Source organism: Callospermophilus lateralis, chromosome X (assembly GCF_048772815.1).
Source record: "Callospermophilus lateralis isolate mCalLat2 chromosome X, mCalLat2.hap1, whole genome shotgun sequence".
Lineage (NCBI taxonomy): Eukaryota > Metazoa > Chordata > Mammalia > Rodentia > Sciuridae > Callospermophilus > Callospermophilus lateralis.
Genome location: NC_135325.1, coordinates 100,352,095 through 100,370,237, shown reverse-complemented (window position 1 = coordinate 100,370,237; position 18,143 = coordinate 100,352,095). Strand labels below are relative to the sequence as shown.

General features: G+C 39.5%; 1 protein-coding gene across 2 annotated transcripts in view; it reads right to left on the bottom strand.

Moving 5' to 3' along the window:
* Positions 1 to 16,325, bottom strand: part of Stag2 (STAG2 cohesin complex component) — a 125,213-nt gene extending 108,888 nt beyond the window's left edge. Inside the window, exon 1 of one of the 2 annotated variants that reach the window (XM_077107603.1) lies at positions 15,982 to 16,325. The gene's annotated coding sequence lies outside the window, so the exon portion shown is untranslated. The remainder of the gene's footprint in view (positions 1 to 15,981) is intronic. The other variant, XM_077107604.1, reaches the window with a different exon arrangement.
* Positions 16,326 to 18,143: the final 1,818 nt, after the last annotated feature.

Here is an 18,143-nt window from a genome sequence, read left to right as displayed (position 1 = left end):
ACACGAGGAATCTTTAGGCAAAATGGGGGACTGAAAGTTAAGACAGAATGAAGAAGCTTTCAGGCAGACCTGTACTAAGAGTTAAAAGGCTCCACAAAACCTAGAAGCTGAGATGAGGACATATCCTCCTCCTGGAACTCAAGGCAATTCATGAAAACAGACCTCAAAAAATATGAGAACTCTCTCTTGACTTCCACCTCCAAACAGGTCCAAGCACCTGCCATAGATTAATTAAAGATTAAATAAGTTTACTTCAGAAATATCTTACACATAAGTCTAGTGTTTCTCAGGATACTACATAAACCATTCAATCGGGCTGGGGATGTGGCTCAAGCGGTAGCGCGCGGTACTGGGTTCGATCCTTAGCACCACACACAAATAAAGATGTTGTGTCCGCCAAAAACTAAACAATAAATATTAAAAAATTCTCTCTCTCTCTCTCTCTCTCTCTCTCTCTCTCTCTCTCTCTAAAAAAAAACAGTTCCTTTGGTTCCCATTATGAGTACTGTTCATAAAAGTGGTTTCTGATGGTATTAATTTAATTGCAAAGATAAATAACATTTTTTTAAAAAAAGCATTCAATCAATGAGTATTAAATAGCTACCAAGTCCCAAGCTCTGTTCTATGTGCTGGAATGAAGGCAACAAACAAAGCTGACAAATAAACTTGCCCTCACTGAGTTGACATTCTAGCATGAGAAAACAGACAACCCATGTAAACATGTGTGATACTACTAGAGCTATGGAGAATAAAGAGGACATGGATAGCTTGGGAGGCTGAGGCAGGAGGATGGTTGAGTTCAAAGCCAGCCTCAGCAAAAGCAAAGTGCTAAGCAACTCAGTGAGACCCTGTCTCTAAATAAAATACAAAATAGGGCTGGGGATGTGGCTCAGTGGTCAAGTGCCTCTGAGCTCAATCCCTGGTACCAAAAAAAAACTAAGAAAAATTATTGTTATCTCATCTCTATAATAACCTAAAGGCAGGTAAATTAAATCTAGTTTACAGCGGGGGAATCTGAGAATCATAGATTTGCCCAACCCTTTGCTAATCCCTAAAATTATTTTAAGGATACACAAACATACTCCACAATTAAATAGAAGACTTAAAATACACCCAGAATAACAAAATCATCCAAATTAATATCCACTTAGCAGCATTAAGATAGTGAGGGACTAAGAAAGTGGACTTGGTAGCCACAATGTCAGGGTTCACATCAAGGCTCTACCAATTCCTAGATATATGTCCCTTGGCAAGTTTAAATTCCCTACATCTGTTTCCTTGCCAGTAAATAGACAATAATGACAATACCTAGCTCAGGGGTTGTTAGGAGAATTAAATTGGTTATGTTTTTCTGTTTCAGTGCCTCTATATGGGATTATCTACTATAAGTAGTAATATAATAAAAGTAAAATAAGGAAACCACCATCAAAATGCTGTAATCCCAGCAGTTTGGGAGGCTGAAGCAGAAGGATTTCAAGTTCAAGGCCAACCTCAGCAACTTAGCCAAACAGCTGAGTGAAGCCCTGCCTTAAAAAATAAAAAAGGGGACTGGGGTTGTGGCTCAGTGGTAGAGTGCCTGCCTGGCACATGTGAGGCCCTGGGTTCAATCCTCATAACGAATAAAATAAAGTTATAAAAGTTACCTCATTAAAAAAATAAATAAGGGCTGGGGATGTACTTCAATGGTAACATACCTCTGAATTCAATCCCCAATATACCCCTGCAAATAACAAGTAATAATTTAAAAAGTTGTAGTTTCTATAGAGAACTTCAGAAAGTGTAAAGACACAAGAAGTGAAAAAGCAGCACAAAAGAGAAGCTAGTGGGTGGATGAGGATGAGAGCACTTGCCTAGCATGTGCAAGGTCCAGCATGGGAGGTGGGGAGGAGAATGTAAGAGAAAACAAACTGACATCCTCATGTTGCTTGATTTAGACCAGTTTACCTGAACAGATTGTTCCTGCGCAATAGTTGTCCTTCTTTCTAGTAGAAACACAATCTTTAAGCTGAGACATAAACCAACAATGCTTTGGATAACATTTTATTTCAAAGATTATTATAAAATAGTTAAGTCCTTAAAATTATTTCAAATGTCACTTTACCAAGAATAAAAAGAGTACAATATAGCAAACTATCTTCACCCCTCCACCCAACCTTTTTTTAGGTATCACTAGCTATTTGTTAAAAATAAAATGTATCCTGCACAACTTCAGACTGAGAATGATTTATCCTCCATCAGCTCTCAGAAGAAAATAAGCTTTTTGCCCACCAATCTGCTAGTTTTCTAAATTCTTTGAGAACTTCTTCCTCTGTCCTGTCTATTTAGGAATCTTGTCTCCTTTTATTTTCTTTCTCCAAAGAAGGCATCACTATGAAATCTATAAATCATCCCACTGGGAGGCAGTGTATCACTGTATAAAAAAGTTCTGGAATCAGACAGAATTACATTCAAAGTAAGTTCTGCCACTTATTAGCTGAGTGATCTTGGGCAAGTCATTTAACGATTCTTAAATTCAGTAAATGAAAAAAACACCAACTACCTCCCAGGGTTGTTATAAGAAACAAAAAATTGAATGTTTGGAAGCCTACTACAAACTGCCATGTTAGCAAGCTGATTCTGTGAATGGTACCCTGTCAGAGACAAACTTTATCATTAATGCAAAGCCAAGTAGGGGAAAATGACTACTCTTACAACATACAGCTCCTCAATGTGAATATTAATAATGCAATTATAATCCAGATTTACATTTCTAGAAAATCTAAGGTTTTAATTCAATTACCAATTGAGAAGCTGTGCAATATAAATTGCACAATAAGACCAGAACTCAAAATCAAATAAAAACATGGTTCCTAGACTGAGAAAGTTAACAATCTATTTACAAGAGATAAATTTAGATACCCACTCATATTGTATACTTAAACACTATTTATTTATACACAAAAAATTACCTCAAATCAGGTTTTCTATTTTTCAGCACTCTTGAATAACTGCTTCAGTTTAACTTCAAAGAATTAGGAAATAATCTCTATTATTATCCCTATTATAGGAACTTCCCTAATAAAATTCCATATTGTCCAAATGATTCCTTACCCAAATATGAATGCAACTATTGAACACTCCTTAATGAATAGCAGCACTTTATGCATTGATATTTAATCAAGACTCAAAAAAGTACATATACTCAGAACTGGAAAAATCCATTTGTCATTGACAAGTTTGCTTTCAAAAACATACCTTCATACTTCTGCTTCCTTGCCAGTCATGGCTACCACCACTTTCTTAATTTTCCTGCCAGGAGTAAAGTCTAAGGAATGTCTTTTTTGGCCTGAATGAATGGTGGAAATAGGGAGAAACATATCCCAAAGGAAAAATATTATGACTCTGCTAATATTTCCTACATTTTCTCTCCTTTATTGTTGAACGAAGTTCTTAAAGATTAATGTTCCTAAATATCTTTAATATTATTTCTTTAGACCACAAAAATGCTGTTTTTTTTTAGTAAGAGGATTTTAAATTTGTTCTTTATATTTAGTCACCATAAAATTTGCAAATTAGGTAAAAGGCAGCAGATACACTGGTGAGTGGAAAAATTTTTTGCTTTTGAAAAGGCAAAAAGATTAGAAATCACATATTCCAATCCTGAAAATACTTCAAACACACCAAACTTCAATAACTGTGTGTGCCATATATAGAGAATCAATTTGTAAGTATTATATACCACTACAAAAAAATTCAAGTTAGCCGGGCACAGTGACACATGCCTGCAATCCCAGCAGCTCAGGAGACTGAGACAAGAGGATGGAGAGTGCAGGTAAGGCACTAAGCACCTCAGTGAGGTGAATAAAATACAAAATAGGGCTGGGGCTGGGGCTGGGGCTGTGGCTGTGGCTCAGTGGTTGAGTGTCCCTGAGTTCAATCCCTGGTAGTACCACCCTACCAAATTCAAGTTAACATTACAACAAAGCAACCAAGGTCAAAAACTAAAATGTGAGCATGTATAAATTTAAATTCTCATTTAAAATTCACATTTAGTTGGGCACAGTGCCGCACACTGGTAATCCCAGCAACTTGGGAGGATGAGGCAGGAAGATTGTAAATTCAAATCCAGTCTCAGCAATTTAGTGAGGCCCTAAGCATCTTAGCAAGACCCTGTCTCAAAATAAAAAATAAAAAGGGCTGGGGATGTAGCTCAGTGGCAAAGCACTCCTGGGTTCAATCTCCAGTACCAAAATAAATAGATAGATAGATAGATAGATAGATAGATAAATCTGCACATTTAGAGCTTAAATACACAAAAGAGTATCCCATATAACAAAGCCATTGGTGGTATTGTGTTGGCCGGGTTTGGCTTCCAACTACTATACTCAAGCAATCTCCTGCCTCAGCCTCCCAAATACAGGACTGTGCCATCATGCCCAGCTAACAAAGTCATTGCTGACTGCCTGCTGGTTTTACACAGAACCATGATAAGGCCTCAACCTTTGAGATCATCATGGACCACCAAAGGCTGAAGCTTTCCAAGCCTACATAAGAGTTCTCAATTGTCATTTTTCCCCTAAAGTTTTTCAGATCCATACTTATTTTTAAATAAATGTCACTAATTTCAAATTAAGGACATTTATGACTAAACTGCATTGGTGGCAGACTTGGGGGTATAGTTCAGCAGTAGAGTACTTCCCTAGCACATTAGGAGGCCCTGGGTTCTATCCCTAGTACCACAAAAAAAAAAAAAAAGGAAAAACACTTTATCAATGGTTATTGGTTTTAGCTTAATATTTTTTAATCTGGAACAATTCCAGTATGTAATATTTTTAATAGGAACTTTTAATCCATTTGTGGTGATAAAGTCCAACTAACAATATTTCCTGAGGGCAGAGATTATATAATCTAGTATACCATTATATATCCCATCTCTAATACACACTTGAAATACCAAATTATTTAACAATGTATGAACCTTTGAGAATTTGTTAAAATACACACCTTACACATCATTTGAGTACTCATGAATTTCATCCCATCCATGAACTCCAGCTTGAAAACCAGCAATACAATTTAAAAATCGCATTTATTTCATATAATAAATCCCCCAAAAAATATTTTGTCCACCAGACACTATGCAACCCATAAACTCTTTAACCTAATCAGAAACATAGTCCTCTTTTAAGCTGTTTCTTCTCTTCCTGATTTTAAGGAACTAAACAGAGGACTATAAAATTGTGCCAGGCATAGCAGCACACACCTGTAATCCCAGTTACTAGAGAGGCAGAAACTGGAGGATCAAGAGTTCAAGGCCAAGTGTGGCGCACGCGAGCACACATACACACACACACACACACACACATACACACACGTACACGTAATTCCAGTGACTGGAGTGCCTGAGACAGGAGGATTGAGTTCAAAGCCAACCTCAGCAAAAGTGATGCACTAAGCAACTCAGTGAGAACCTGTCTCTAAATAAAATACAAAACAGGGTTGGGGATGTGGCTCAGTGATCCAGTGCCAGTGATCCAGTTCAATCCCCAGTATCCAAAACAAAAGAGTTCAAGGCCAGCCTGTGCAACATGGTTAGACCCCACACACACATTAAAAAAAATTTAATGGGTAATACCAGAGTCTCAGGAAGCTGAGCAAAGAGGATCATGAGTTCAAGTCCTGCCTAGGTAATTTAATGAGAATCTGTCTCAAAATTAATAAAATAAAAAGGGTTAGGGATATAGCTCAGTGGTAAAACACCCTTGGGGTTCAACTCCCAGTACCACAAATAAATAAATAAACCTACTTAATGATGTTTCAGCCATGTTGGTGAGACAGAATAACACCTACAAAACTGAACTAGCTCTAAGGGGAAAGAAGAAATTATTCCATAAATATTAAAACAGCCAAGTATGAAAAAAACTGAAAATATTTTCAATCAGATCTCTATCACTCACCAGGGCTCAAGAAAAAAAAAAAATCTTAGTTTACAATACAGTAGGGTCCATCTTTGTGCCAAAATCATTTCTCCACTTTCAAATTCACCTTCAGTAAGTTTTTGGGAATGGGATTCCACAAACAAAGAAGACAAAAAATACAAAATACCTACAAAATTTTCCATAAATAAAAGTGGAGTTTATTTATGGGTTTGTTTGTTGTTTTTTGCTACTGAGGATTGAACATAGGGCCTTGAAAATGCAAAACACACACTCTACCACTGAGCCCAACCCCAAGAGGACTATCGATTTTATGAAATGACACATCAATCTCTACAAGGCATAAATCTCAAATTGTTATGGAATCAGTTTAACTTTAGGTAAGTCTCTAAACTGGACCTTCTTTCTTTTCTAATACCACTTCTCTCTAGTCACAAAATAATTTCTCATCTTTCAGCTGTCTTCTCAGGATGACCCATGAAATATACAATCAATCCACCATTTCCTAAGAAAATGGTTAAAGGAAACCTAAATAATATATAAGGAAAATTCAGATGGAGTGCTTTGTTTTGTTTTACTCAGGGGGACCTGAGGAAGTTGCTTTTCAACACTTATCTATAATCACCCTAGTTTAATAGTCACTTGAAAAAAGCCAACTAGAAATTCTCCTGGGTTTTAAAACACTATCTTATCTTTTACTACTGACCCTGTACCAATAAAAACTTCCCTCAAAGCATAAAAGTAAGCAAACTCTCAAAATACAACAATTAAAAGTAATTTAAATCATTTTCAAGCCCATAGAAATCTGTTGGGATTTCAAATTCCTTCATACCACTTACTAATTGGGCAAGTTACTTGGCCTCCCTATGCTTCAGTTTCCTCTTCTGGAAAAAAAAGGGGGGGTACTAATTAGGGTCAATCATACATCCCAGTTTCTTTGGGACAGTCCTAGTTTATGCTATTATCCCAGCATGTCATCTGGTTAATGTCCCCTTTCACTTTCAAAAGTATCCTGGCTTATGGCCAGGGATGTAGCTCAATGGTAGAGCCCTGGACTCAATCCCCAGTACCACCAGGGGAAAAAAAGTGTACTGGCTTAAACAATGAATCATGCTTATCACATGGTCATTGTACCTCAAGGGGTAATGAGGACTAAGTGAGTGAATACATTTAAAGTGTTTGTACCATGTCTGACATATAATAAGAGTCCAGTTAATATTAGTTACTGTCAATATTGATCACTGCCAATAAGTTTTAGAAAAGATTTTGAACTGCATAATGAGCAGAGCTCCCACAATAATCCTTTTTACAAATAAAATTATGTATTTAACTTCCCACTTCCAATTCTTTAAAACAAATAAGTATTGCTAACTGACTGAAATCAACACTAACCAATTTATCCCACAGAGATGGCAATATCATCAACTGCATTCACATTTTATCATGAATTTTAAGATACTATATTAAGGTTACTAACAAGAAAATTACTGTGAAAAGTAAAAGTATGCTTAGTGCCAATCCAAGTCCCTTAATATTTAGGCAGCCATTCTCAACCATGTTTCCTCATGTTAACTACAGAACTCAGAAAATTATTTGAGTGGCTATTTCCTATACCTAACTACTTTTCTAGATGTGAAGAAGAGTCCCAGCACAGTAGCATACACCTGTAATACCAGGTACTCAGGACGCTGAGACAAGAGGATTACAAGTTCAAGGCCAGCCTCAGCAACTTAGTGAGACCTTGTCTCAAAATAAACAAATAAAATAAAGGGTCAGGGATGTAGATCCGTGGTAGAGTGCCCTGGGATCAATCCCCAGTACCAAAACCAACAACAAACAAAATGCAGTAGAGAAACTAATACATTACATACAATATATGCCTTAGAATGTAATTGTCTTGGTATACCCATTCTTGATATTCTTAGAATACAAAGAGGAAATATGGATAAAAATAAAGATTCAATACTGAAGAGTTTGGGTAGAAAATTGTTTATCTCCTAGAAAAATTATTTCCTACAGGATGAAACTTAAAAGGGAATACATTAACTGTATAAACTCAACTTGTGGCTATGAAGTGTGTATGTATGTATTAATAAATATATACATACATAAATACTTTTTTTTCAGTTTGACATGGTCTCCACTAATTTGTTAGGTCAGAAATCCAACATGCACTCCTTCAAATAAGAAAAATTCTAATTAGAGTGTATGAAAAACAGGAAGAAAACTGAGACAATGATATTGATCACTAATAAATCTAATAACCTGGGCCCCTGATAGTATTTATCACCTGATACAAATAAAAACCAAAAAAGCGGGGGGGGGGAAGATGAACTAAAATAGAAGTAGCAAACAAAAGATATATAACAGAAGCAACAAGAACTTGGGGGGGGGGGGTAACTGAGGATTGAACCCAGAGCCTTGCAAATCCTAGGCAAGCAACTCTACCACTTAGTCACAATCAACCCTTTTTTTATTTTGAGACGGGTCTAATTTGCCCAGGTTGGCCCAAAACCTTTGATCCTTCTGCCTCAGTCTACCAAGCAGCTACATTTACAGGCATGTGCCACTGTGCCTGGCTTGAAGAGAGATATAGGTACCATTAAATAATGGGAGTAGGGCACGGTGGCAGGCTCCAGTAATTCCACATATGGAGAGGTGAAGACAAAAGAGATACAAATTCAAGGTCAGCCTGGGCAATTTAGTGAGACCATGTCTCAAAATTAAAAATAAAAAAGAGCTGGGGGTGTAGCTCAGTGGTAGAGCACCCCTGGGTAAAGATCTCCCTACAGAACCAGAGCAGTGCATTATTAGCCTAAATTTTTAATTCAACTCTAACCATTCAAGAAACAAGCTGAAGGACTGAGGAACTATTTGGACAGAGCATAACTGACCAAGAGAAAAAAAATCTTGTAAAACTATTCTAGGTACTACCATAGTATGACCTCCCCCCACACACCAAAAAAAAAAAAAAAAAACCAAGAATTCAAAGTATTATCCCATAAATTTAATAAGTATGCTCAGACAACGTTGAAGCTCAGATTTAGGCTGGGGATACAGATCAATGGTAGAGCACTTTAGCATGTGTGAGGCCCTGGGTTCAATTCCCAGTACCAAAAAGGACAACAACAAAAAGCTAAAATCCTAACCAGGCAGTGTTGCATGCCTGTAATCCCAGCAGCTCATGGGACTGAGGCAGGAGGATTGCAAACTTAAGGACAGCCTAGGCAATTTAGGGGAGACTTTGTTTCAATGTTTTTTTTTTGTTTGTTTGTTTTTAAATTTGTGGTACTAGGGAGTGAACCCAGGGGCACTTTACCACTGAGATACATCCTCAGCCCTTTTTATTTTTAATTTTGAGACAGAGTCTTCCTAAACTTCCTAAACTGTATCCTCCTGCCTCAGCCTCCCAGACTGAGTCACTGGGATTACAGGCATTGGCCACCATGCCCAGCCCTGTTTAAAAATTTCAAAGTGCTGGGTACATATCTCAGTGGTAGAGAGACAATGGGTACAATCTCCAGTGGGGGAAGGGTTCAGATTTAATTCAACTATTTTACAAACTGGTACATAATATTTTATTCATTCCTATATATACATATATATGTACACATGTACACATACACACACAAACACACACACACACACCTTTCATCCAGCAATTCACCTGACCCTGGATGAAATTCTGTATTATCTTATACTATACACGGAAAAATATCTTGGTTTTACAAAATTAAAATAATGATGCATGCTTTCTGGTGATAGTCCATGACCTAAACCAGATAAGGGAAACAAATGAGCTTAACAAAAAAAGCACAAAAGGATTTGGGCCCAGGCTAATCCAGTGTGACTTGGGACAAGTCATTTACTCTCTAGAACCTTAATTTCCTCATATATAAATTGATAAGGACCACCTATCTTGCAAGGTGGCTGAGAAGATTAAACAGTTTATGTTAAAAACAGTTCTTTACACTCAAAAAGGAATTCAAATTACAATGACAGTAAGTTTCTTTGAATACTCCAGATTTCAAAAAGTTAGGTCATACCCTATTACAACAATGTTATTCTTGAAAACCTGTAAGGAAGACTCATTCCCCCAACAATGTCCAACAGAACTTGTTTTTTATTATAAAGGAACTGAGTTGTACATTAAGTTATCCAAAGCATATAGAAATTTCCCTAGTTCATCTCATGCAGTCTAGTCATGTATTTTCCAATACAATTAAACTTTAAAAAAATACCATTTTTCATCCTAAGAGGGAAGAGTGTAAAATAATTTCAATAATTTCTTGACTGACACTACCTTCTTGGTATCTACCAGTTAGTATCCAAATGCTCTAGCAAGCATATATTTAAAAGCACAAATCAGGAAACAGATTACCACAGCTGCTGAAGATGTGTAGACTTTTTAAATGCACATATACAAAAATCAGACTCCACAAACCAACACCATTTACACCAAAGAAATATTTGGTTGAGTTAAATGCAAAGAAGGCAATTCAGGAGACTGAGAAAAAAAAATCCAACTGACAATTTTGTTTTCTCCTATCTTTGCCACATGGAACATGCAGTAACTACCACTTATGATATCCAAATGATATAAAGAATTGTTATACAGCCATAGTATTGTACGCATACATTAAAAGTCCTGGGCACGTATAAAATGTAGAAAAATGTGAAGAACTGCTAAAATAGCCTGTAATTTTAAAATGACTTTTTTTGGGGGGGCTGGGGATGTGGTTCAAGCGGTAGCGCGCTCGCCTGGCATGCGTGTGGCCCGCGTTCAATCCTCAGCACCACATACAAAGATGTTGTGTCCGCTGAAAACTAAAAAAATAAATAAATATTAAAAAATTCTCACTCTCCCTCACTCTTTCTTTAAAAAAAAATGACTTTTTTACTCTTCAACAATTAATCATGTTTTCGTGTATGCCAATGTTCATATCTAAGACCATCCCTTTCCTTTGTTACTCAACTCCCAAAATAGTGCTCCATTATATAGTAAATTACAAATTTTAATTTAATACAAATTTTAAGTTCAAAAGTTAATTTGTGGGGCTGGGTTGTGGCTCAGGGGTGGAGTGCCTGCCTAGCACATGGGAGGCACTGGATTCGATCCTCAGCACCACATAAAAATAAATAAACAAAATAAAAGTATTGTGCCCATTGACAACAAAATATATATTTTTTTTTAAAAAGTTAACTTGCAGCATCAAAAAATGAAGTTTTCCATCTATTAAAAGAACCCTTCCTAAAAAAGAACCCAAAGCCAAAATGTGTGTGTGTGTGTGTGTGTGTGTGTGTGTATACACACACTACTTAGTGTTTACTACCTTCCCACACTCGACTCTGGGTAATATTAAACATGCAGAATATTAAGCATTACCAAACTGTCCATGGCATATCTTCACATCTAACTCTATACTCCCAAAGGAACAGATCTGTTGTTGAAGGGAGCAGGTTCAAGCTGCTCAAACTACCCTATTTTAATTCATAGGTTTTTAGGCAACCACAGAAGTTGATAAGGATATAAAGGAAAACAATAAAAAAGAAATACAGAATTTAATTTCATCAAAATCTTAAGCGGACTTTAAAAAGAAAAAAGCTAAATAAACTTCAAAGTTAACAAAACTCATAATTTGTTGGTTTAGTAGTTTAGCTACTGCCTCACCACAATAAAATAAATCTGATACCACAATCATCTACTTAAGTATTTGCATAGGAATAAAAAGTTGAAATGTGTAATCTGTCTTCCTTTAATATCTTTCTAAAACTGAAATATGAAACATACAAACAGACCAACGTTACCAGATGACAAATGTTAATGTTATTTTCCCTGAATGGGATAGAATTTTAATGTAATAATGATAAGAGAACATTTTACCAAACATAAAAATTAAATATTTTGTATTTTCTTCAGAACTTTGACATATATTCAAAAATACAACGGGGGGAATAAACCTGACAATACAAAATTGCAGAAAATAAGGCACTTACCTTAGACTTTAGTAGAAGTTCAAGAACACACTAATAGGAGTTTGAGGGTTTTAATTGCAATGAACTTTTATTACTAATGGGTAATGGTAAAAATATTCCTAAGAGAAAATAATAAAAATAGTATAAATATCAATTTCTAACTAGTTACAGCACCAGATCACTGAAGGGGGAATGATTTAAGTCATTTTCAATGAAAACACTCATTTTCATATTATTTTTTTAAAAAGGAAACCCGCTTTGCCCTCCCTGCCAGTCTCTGATACCTTAGAATACTATAGTTATTTCACAGTGGGAAGGAATGGGTAATAAGTACATTTCTTTTCCAATCTGTTTCTCTACCCAGTCATTAAACACCAAATACTGAAACTGAATTCAGCTACCTTGATCTTCTTACCAGGAATGCTCCCCATGGCACCCCAATCCCTTCCACTGTGTCTTACTCCAACTGCCAAAGCCCCTCCTATTAATAGTAAATCCTTTTCATACTGACTCACTGTAACTCCAAGTTGATGAAATAGACACCAAGCAGAATATTTAAACTTACAAATGGAATTTTCCTATTTTCAAAGAACTTAAAAGGAAACTAAAAGTAGAATACATTCACACTAAGTTAAAGTTCAACCAATTTAAAAGAATTCATGTTGCTTGTTCTATACTGGTTCAGTTTAAATATTTTTTGAAAGTTCATATGCCAGGCATGTGAAATTACTTATACACAAGGCTGTTTCCCATGTAAATACCTGATACACAGATATAAATTTAAGTCATTACAAGATTGCAAAACCAACTTGGAAATTTTTCTCCAAATTTTTTTTCTTTAACTATGGAAATTTTCAAACACACAAAAATAGCATAAGAGTGACAATGAACTCTCCTGTACTCATCTAGCTACAATAATCAACTCAAGGCCATTTTTGTTTCATCTTTACCTCCTACCACTCCCTCCCCTCATTATTATCTTCAAAAAAAAAGAGAGAGAAAAAGAGGAATACAGTGTGCTCAATAAATACAGAGAAAAATCCCAAAGATAACAAGTATCAAAGTAACAGATTAAGAAGTCCAGAATCTAACAATGTAACTTGTACAGGCAGCCTACACAACTTCTAGATAAAATGATAAACTTCTTCTAAGAATTCGGTTAAAAAAAAAAAGAACCATCTTCAACAATTTTAATGAGGTCCATAAAACTCCATGGATATATTCTAAATTATATCTGAAGAATAAGTAACAATATATGATGAAAACAAACTTAAAACATTTACAATTAGGTTATATTCACATAGCACCTTAGCTCAAAACGAAAAAAACAGACTATTTAACATATTGTGTCATAAAATTACAATTCAACCACTTGAAAAACCGCTGAACACTTAAAACGCCTTAACTGGTCCTTCTGATCCCTAATTATAGATTGATATCAATGTAGCAAGAAAACCAGGCATTTTAACCTAAGTAGTTTAAAATGTTCAAAATTAACCCCACTGTTCATTGGAAAACATATGAAAGCAAGTCTAAACTACCTGAATTGCATGTCATTATACAGAAATGTATCCACTTTCCAGGGCCGGTGTTTTTTTAAAAAAAATAAGTTCACATATACCCTTAAACGCAACGCGCTAGGCTACAGACAGAATTAGGAGACCGCCTCCTGCTTTTGCTCCTAACCAATACGCAGAGAGAGAAGGTTGGCAGGAAAGTGCTGCGAGGACAGTAACAAACACCAGCAGCTCCCGAGCAGGCCCTGCTAGAGCCAGGAATGACGCACTTCGGTAACCCGACTCTTTCTCCCCTCCACCCCCCGCCCCCAGCAGCGGTGCTGACACCGCCAACAGCCCGGAGTAGGAAAAAAGACAACAGAAAAAAGGCAGAGCTTGGACCGCACCAGGTTTCATCAAGAAACCTCGATTATTCCTCTTTCGACACTAACCATTAGGACTAAACAGGAAAAGAAGCTTCGTGCTTAAGCAAGTCCCATCATGGTGGTTTAAGAGTCACTAAATTAAGCTGATAATGAGTCCAATCCACAGAGACAAATACAGGGTGTGGCTGCTGTGAAATACGGCGGTCCGTGGGAGAAAAGGGGTATGGAATTTACACTCCAGTGTGAAGGGAAGATTGGGGCTTTACGGGGGGGGGGGGCGGGGGGAAGCGGCCCGCGCATTTTAAGGAACCATTGCAAACCAACACAAGCTCCTCGTTTACTTAAACCTAACCCTACAGATCAAAAGTTTCTAACAGATATACCCTATAAGCTGTAAATAACCATTTAACCAAAAAACATGACCCTCAATTTCAAAACTACATCCAAGAGAAAGGAGGAGGGAGAGGGAAGGTGGGGGGGTGGTAGGCAACAACATAAAAAACATCCTAGGCCACGGAGGAGAAAGTCTCACAGACCGGATGAAACTACTAATGCAATATTAAAAATTGACGCTGAACACTAAAACACGAAAAATCACACGATAACCCATTACACTTAAGGATTAAAAATAAAATGACATATACACCGAGAAGAAGCGGAAACTAAATGTCGAAAGTACAGCGGTTTATAAAAAACTAAAGGCAAAACAAGACATTCTCGCGACGGGAGGGGAAAAAAGGGCCGAAATCAACAATACGTTTACGATTCTAGGCCAGAAGAAAATGGGAACGGGGCTCAAAGTTTTGCGGAACTACTTGATGCTGTTTCCCACACCTTCTCTCGCCCATGGCCCATCCGACCCTTTTCGTCCTAAAATTGCCGTCCACAGATCTCCGGATACGTGATAGAAGAAAAAAGAAAGTCGCCCTCAAGCAAGAATAAAAGTGTGGAGGGAAAAAGCATAGGCTGCCTACCTGGGGCAAGGATCAGCTCAGTTCGTGCCTTGAGAAAGACAGTGCGGGTGGGGGTGGGAATGAAAAGCAGCACTAAAACTAAAACAAAAGTGGCGCCAAAACCCCCCAACAAACAGCCTTCCACTCCCGCCCTTCCCCCCTCCGCCCATGCCAGGCAGGCAGGGCCCCCTTCGGGGCAAGGTCTGCGCGCGGGGGCCAACGCCGCCAGACCCCAGCCTATTTATAAAATTGTTGCCCTAAGAAAACTGACCGAACTCGGGCCTCGGAAGGGATGGAGAGATCGATGCCAACCGCTTTCCCAAGCAGTTCCCCCACCACGCGCTGGAGATGATGGGGCGGGGGAGCAGCAGAGGGGCCCGTCACATGAATGTTGTTCCCTCTCTAGGAAGGGAGGAAGAGAGGGAGGGAGGGGAGGGGAGGGAGGAAGGGAAGGAGGGGAAGGGAGAAGGGAGGGGGCACGAGGGAGGGGTGTGATCAGAGTAGATTTTCCCTCGCCTCCCTCGGTCCGAGGCCCAAATATACACAACTGAGCCTCCTCTTTCTCCCCTCCCCCCTAGTTCCCAGCACCACCATTTTGCTCTCTTCCTTCCCCTCTCCACGATACTGCGCTCTCCCCACCCCAGTTACAGCCTCCCCAGCTTGCCTCCCCCGACTAAGGCTCGCACCCCACCCCACCTCCAGTTTTGGGTCTCCTAGGCTTAAGAGCCTGCTGGAGAAAAGGAACCTAAATCTAATGCTACACAGAGAAGCGGAGCCTCCATCTTGCGCTGCTCCGCGTTCTCCATTTTGGGCCACCCATGGGGGGGTCCTCCGTAAAGGCCCCGAGGGAGAGTTGGGCGAGGGAAGGAAGAGAAAATCTTCAGCGAGGGTAGTCGGAAAGAAGAGTCCTGCGGTAGAAAGCGACTCTAGGAGTAGGAGGTAGGGAGGAAGCGGGGCTGGAAGTTCCTTGGAAGTGTTGGGGTGCCGACTTGGTAGAAAGGAGGGCTGGGGGTGATGCGGGGGCGAGGAAGATTCTCCCCGCCTGGACTTAAACACTCACTCCATGGCTGGCCCCCCATGGGGGCAAAGGAAGCGGGGAGGGAAATTAAATGGCAACAGAGTGCCCAGCCTCTTTTCCCTCCCAACTCCTGTCTGTCGCCCTGTTTCAACCATACACACCTCACGGTGGGCCCCGCGCCCTCCGGGTGCCCCTCCAAACTTCTAGAAGCTTCGCCTCCGCCATTTTATAACTTACCTCCCCCCTCAGCGTACACAGAGGCAGCAACGAGACTGTTCGCCTCCCCCACTCCTTCCTTCTTTCTCAGGCCGGGGGCTTCTTCACCCCTGGGCTGGTACAAGATTTTTTCCCCTTCCTCTTCTGTACACCCTCGAATTCTACTCAGGGACGGAAGCTCCCGCGGTTCTAGAGCGGTGGGGGGTTTTGAAAGTGGCGGTCGGATCCGGCGGGGTTTTTTTTTTCTTTTTTTTTTTTCTTTTCTTTTTTTTTTTTTTTTTTTTTTTTTTTTTGGTGGCGCTTCGGGATTGTTTGGGGTGTTCGCTCTTCGGCGACTTGGAGGCGAATGGAACGCGCAGGCGCCATCTGTCGGCCACCAACACGCGCCCGGCTCCTGTTGGGAGGGAGCGGCATCTAGCGGCGGAGAGCTGCCTCTGCAATACTTGGCTTCTGGCCCTCCCACCCAGAGTCCTCCTCCCAATCACCAACCAATCGTGGCCGACTGACTCCCGGGTTCAGCGTCTCCGACGCCTTCTGTAAATCAGGCGCCCGCAGGGGCGCGCCGCCGAGTGGGGTAAACAAGGTGCCGTGCCCGCGCCTGACTTACTCATTCGTTTGGACGTGCTTCCACCAGGGATTCGATGGCACCAGGGTTCCTCTGTCTTTCCTGGGGGGGAGGGGGAGGGGAAGGTGTGTAGTGGAGGGCGGTAGGAACGTCCGGCAGAGCCCCTGGCCGTGGGAATTAAAGGCTGGGCTCACTCGGGGACTCATTGCCCTGGCTCTTCCGCCCCTCGCGCAGCCCCAAGGTGGCAGCCCAGTAGGACATCACCCTTAAAGTCCCCTCCTCTGACTGTCCGCAGCAAAAGAACTGATGAGGCCCTAGTTCCAGGACTCTCGCTTCACTCTGTTCCCTACTTCCCACGAGAAGAACCCAACTCGATGAACTCTGGCACCTGATCCTAAGTGATTTAACGGGCTTGAGTTTTTTTTGTTGCGTTTTGTTTCGCTTTTTTGCTTCGAGTGTGGAGAAAATGGAAGCTGATCTCTTAACAGAAGGACCTAGTACTGGAAAAGAAAAAAATTTTTTTTTCTTTGCAACTCACTGTTCCAAGACGTGGTCTCTATCTCCAGGATCTAGGAGACTTAAGGGAACTGGGCTACTAGGCTAGGCCAGGCGCTTCACAAATTTCTTCGCCACTCTGGGGGCGGAAGAGGAAAGACCGAACTGAGCGAAGTGAAGAAAATGGAAATGTCGGGGAAAGGAGTCGTGGGGTACCTACCGGTCTTCCCCGCCTCCCCCGCGCGTCCACTGCATTCCTGGAAACGTGGGCGGCCTCCAGACAGTGTTAGGAATTTAGCTTCCTTATCCTGCCTCCCAATCATCCCCGCAATACAAATGAAGGATGAAACCACTCCTTCCATTCCTTCCACCACCACCACCCATTAATTCAAGTCTTTATCACCCTTGTTTTCTGTTATTATTTATTCAAAACCAGCGTACTGGACCTTTGACTGCCAAGCGCTCTCTACACGCGGGAGAAAAGCGCTCTCTACACGCGGGAGGGCCTATCTCTTGGAAGCGCCGCTTTTCCTAGGACAGAAAGAAGTGACCTCTTAACAGTGTCTCTGTTGCTACTATAGCAGCTCCTATACTGATAAAGTAGAATTTGGTTAAAAACTCTTAGTTTCTGTTTCTTTTCTTAATATTTCAATTTCAAGAAAACGTATTTAATAACAGAAATCGTGTGAGCTCTGTGTGAATTATGCAGATTTCACCCTATATCAAATCTAAAGCATTCCTAATGCAGTATAATGATTAGTTTCAGTCCTTAAATTATATTCCTTCCACGTCTGTGTCTTAGTTTCTTTCTCATCTGCTGTGCTCATTGGCTTTTTCCTGCAACTTTAAAAAAAAAAGAATTATGGTATATTTAATCAACTGAACAATAAAAGTTAAACAGAAACATCTAAATATCAATAACAAGAAATAAAACCTGAGACATTTTTACTTACCTCTAAAACTATGAAAACTGGAATACTATTCAAAGTAAATTTCCATTTCTTTTATAGACTATCTTTGGTAGAATACAAAAAGATACAGTTTTTAATAGATGCAAGTTACAGAATGATGCAGCTAGAACATTAAATAAGGAGTAGTGGAAATTTTGCAGTTATATAAGTTA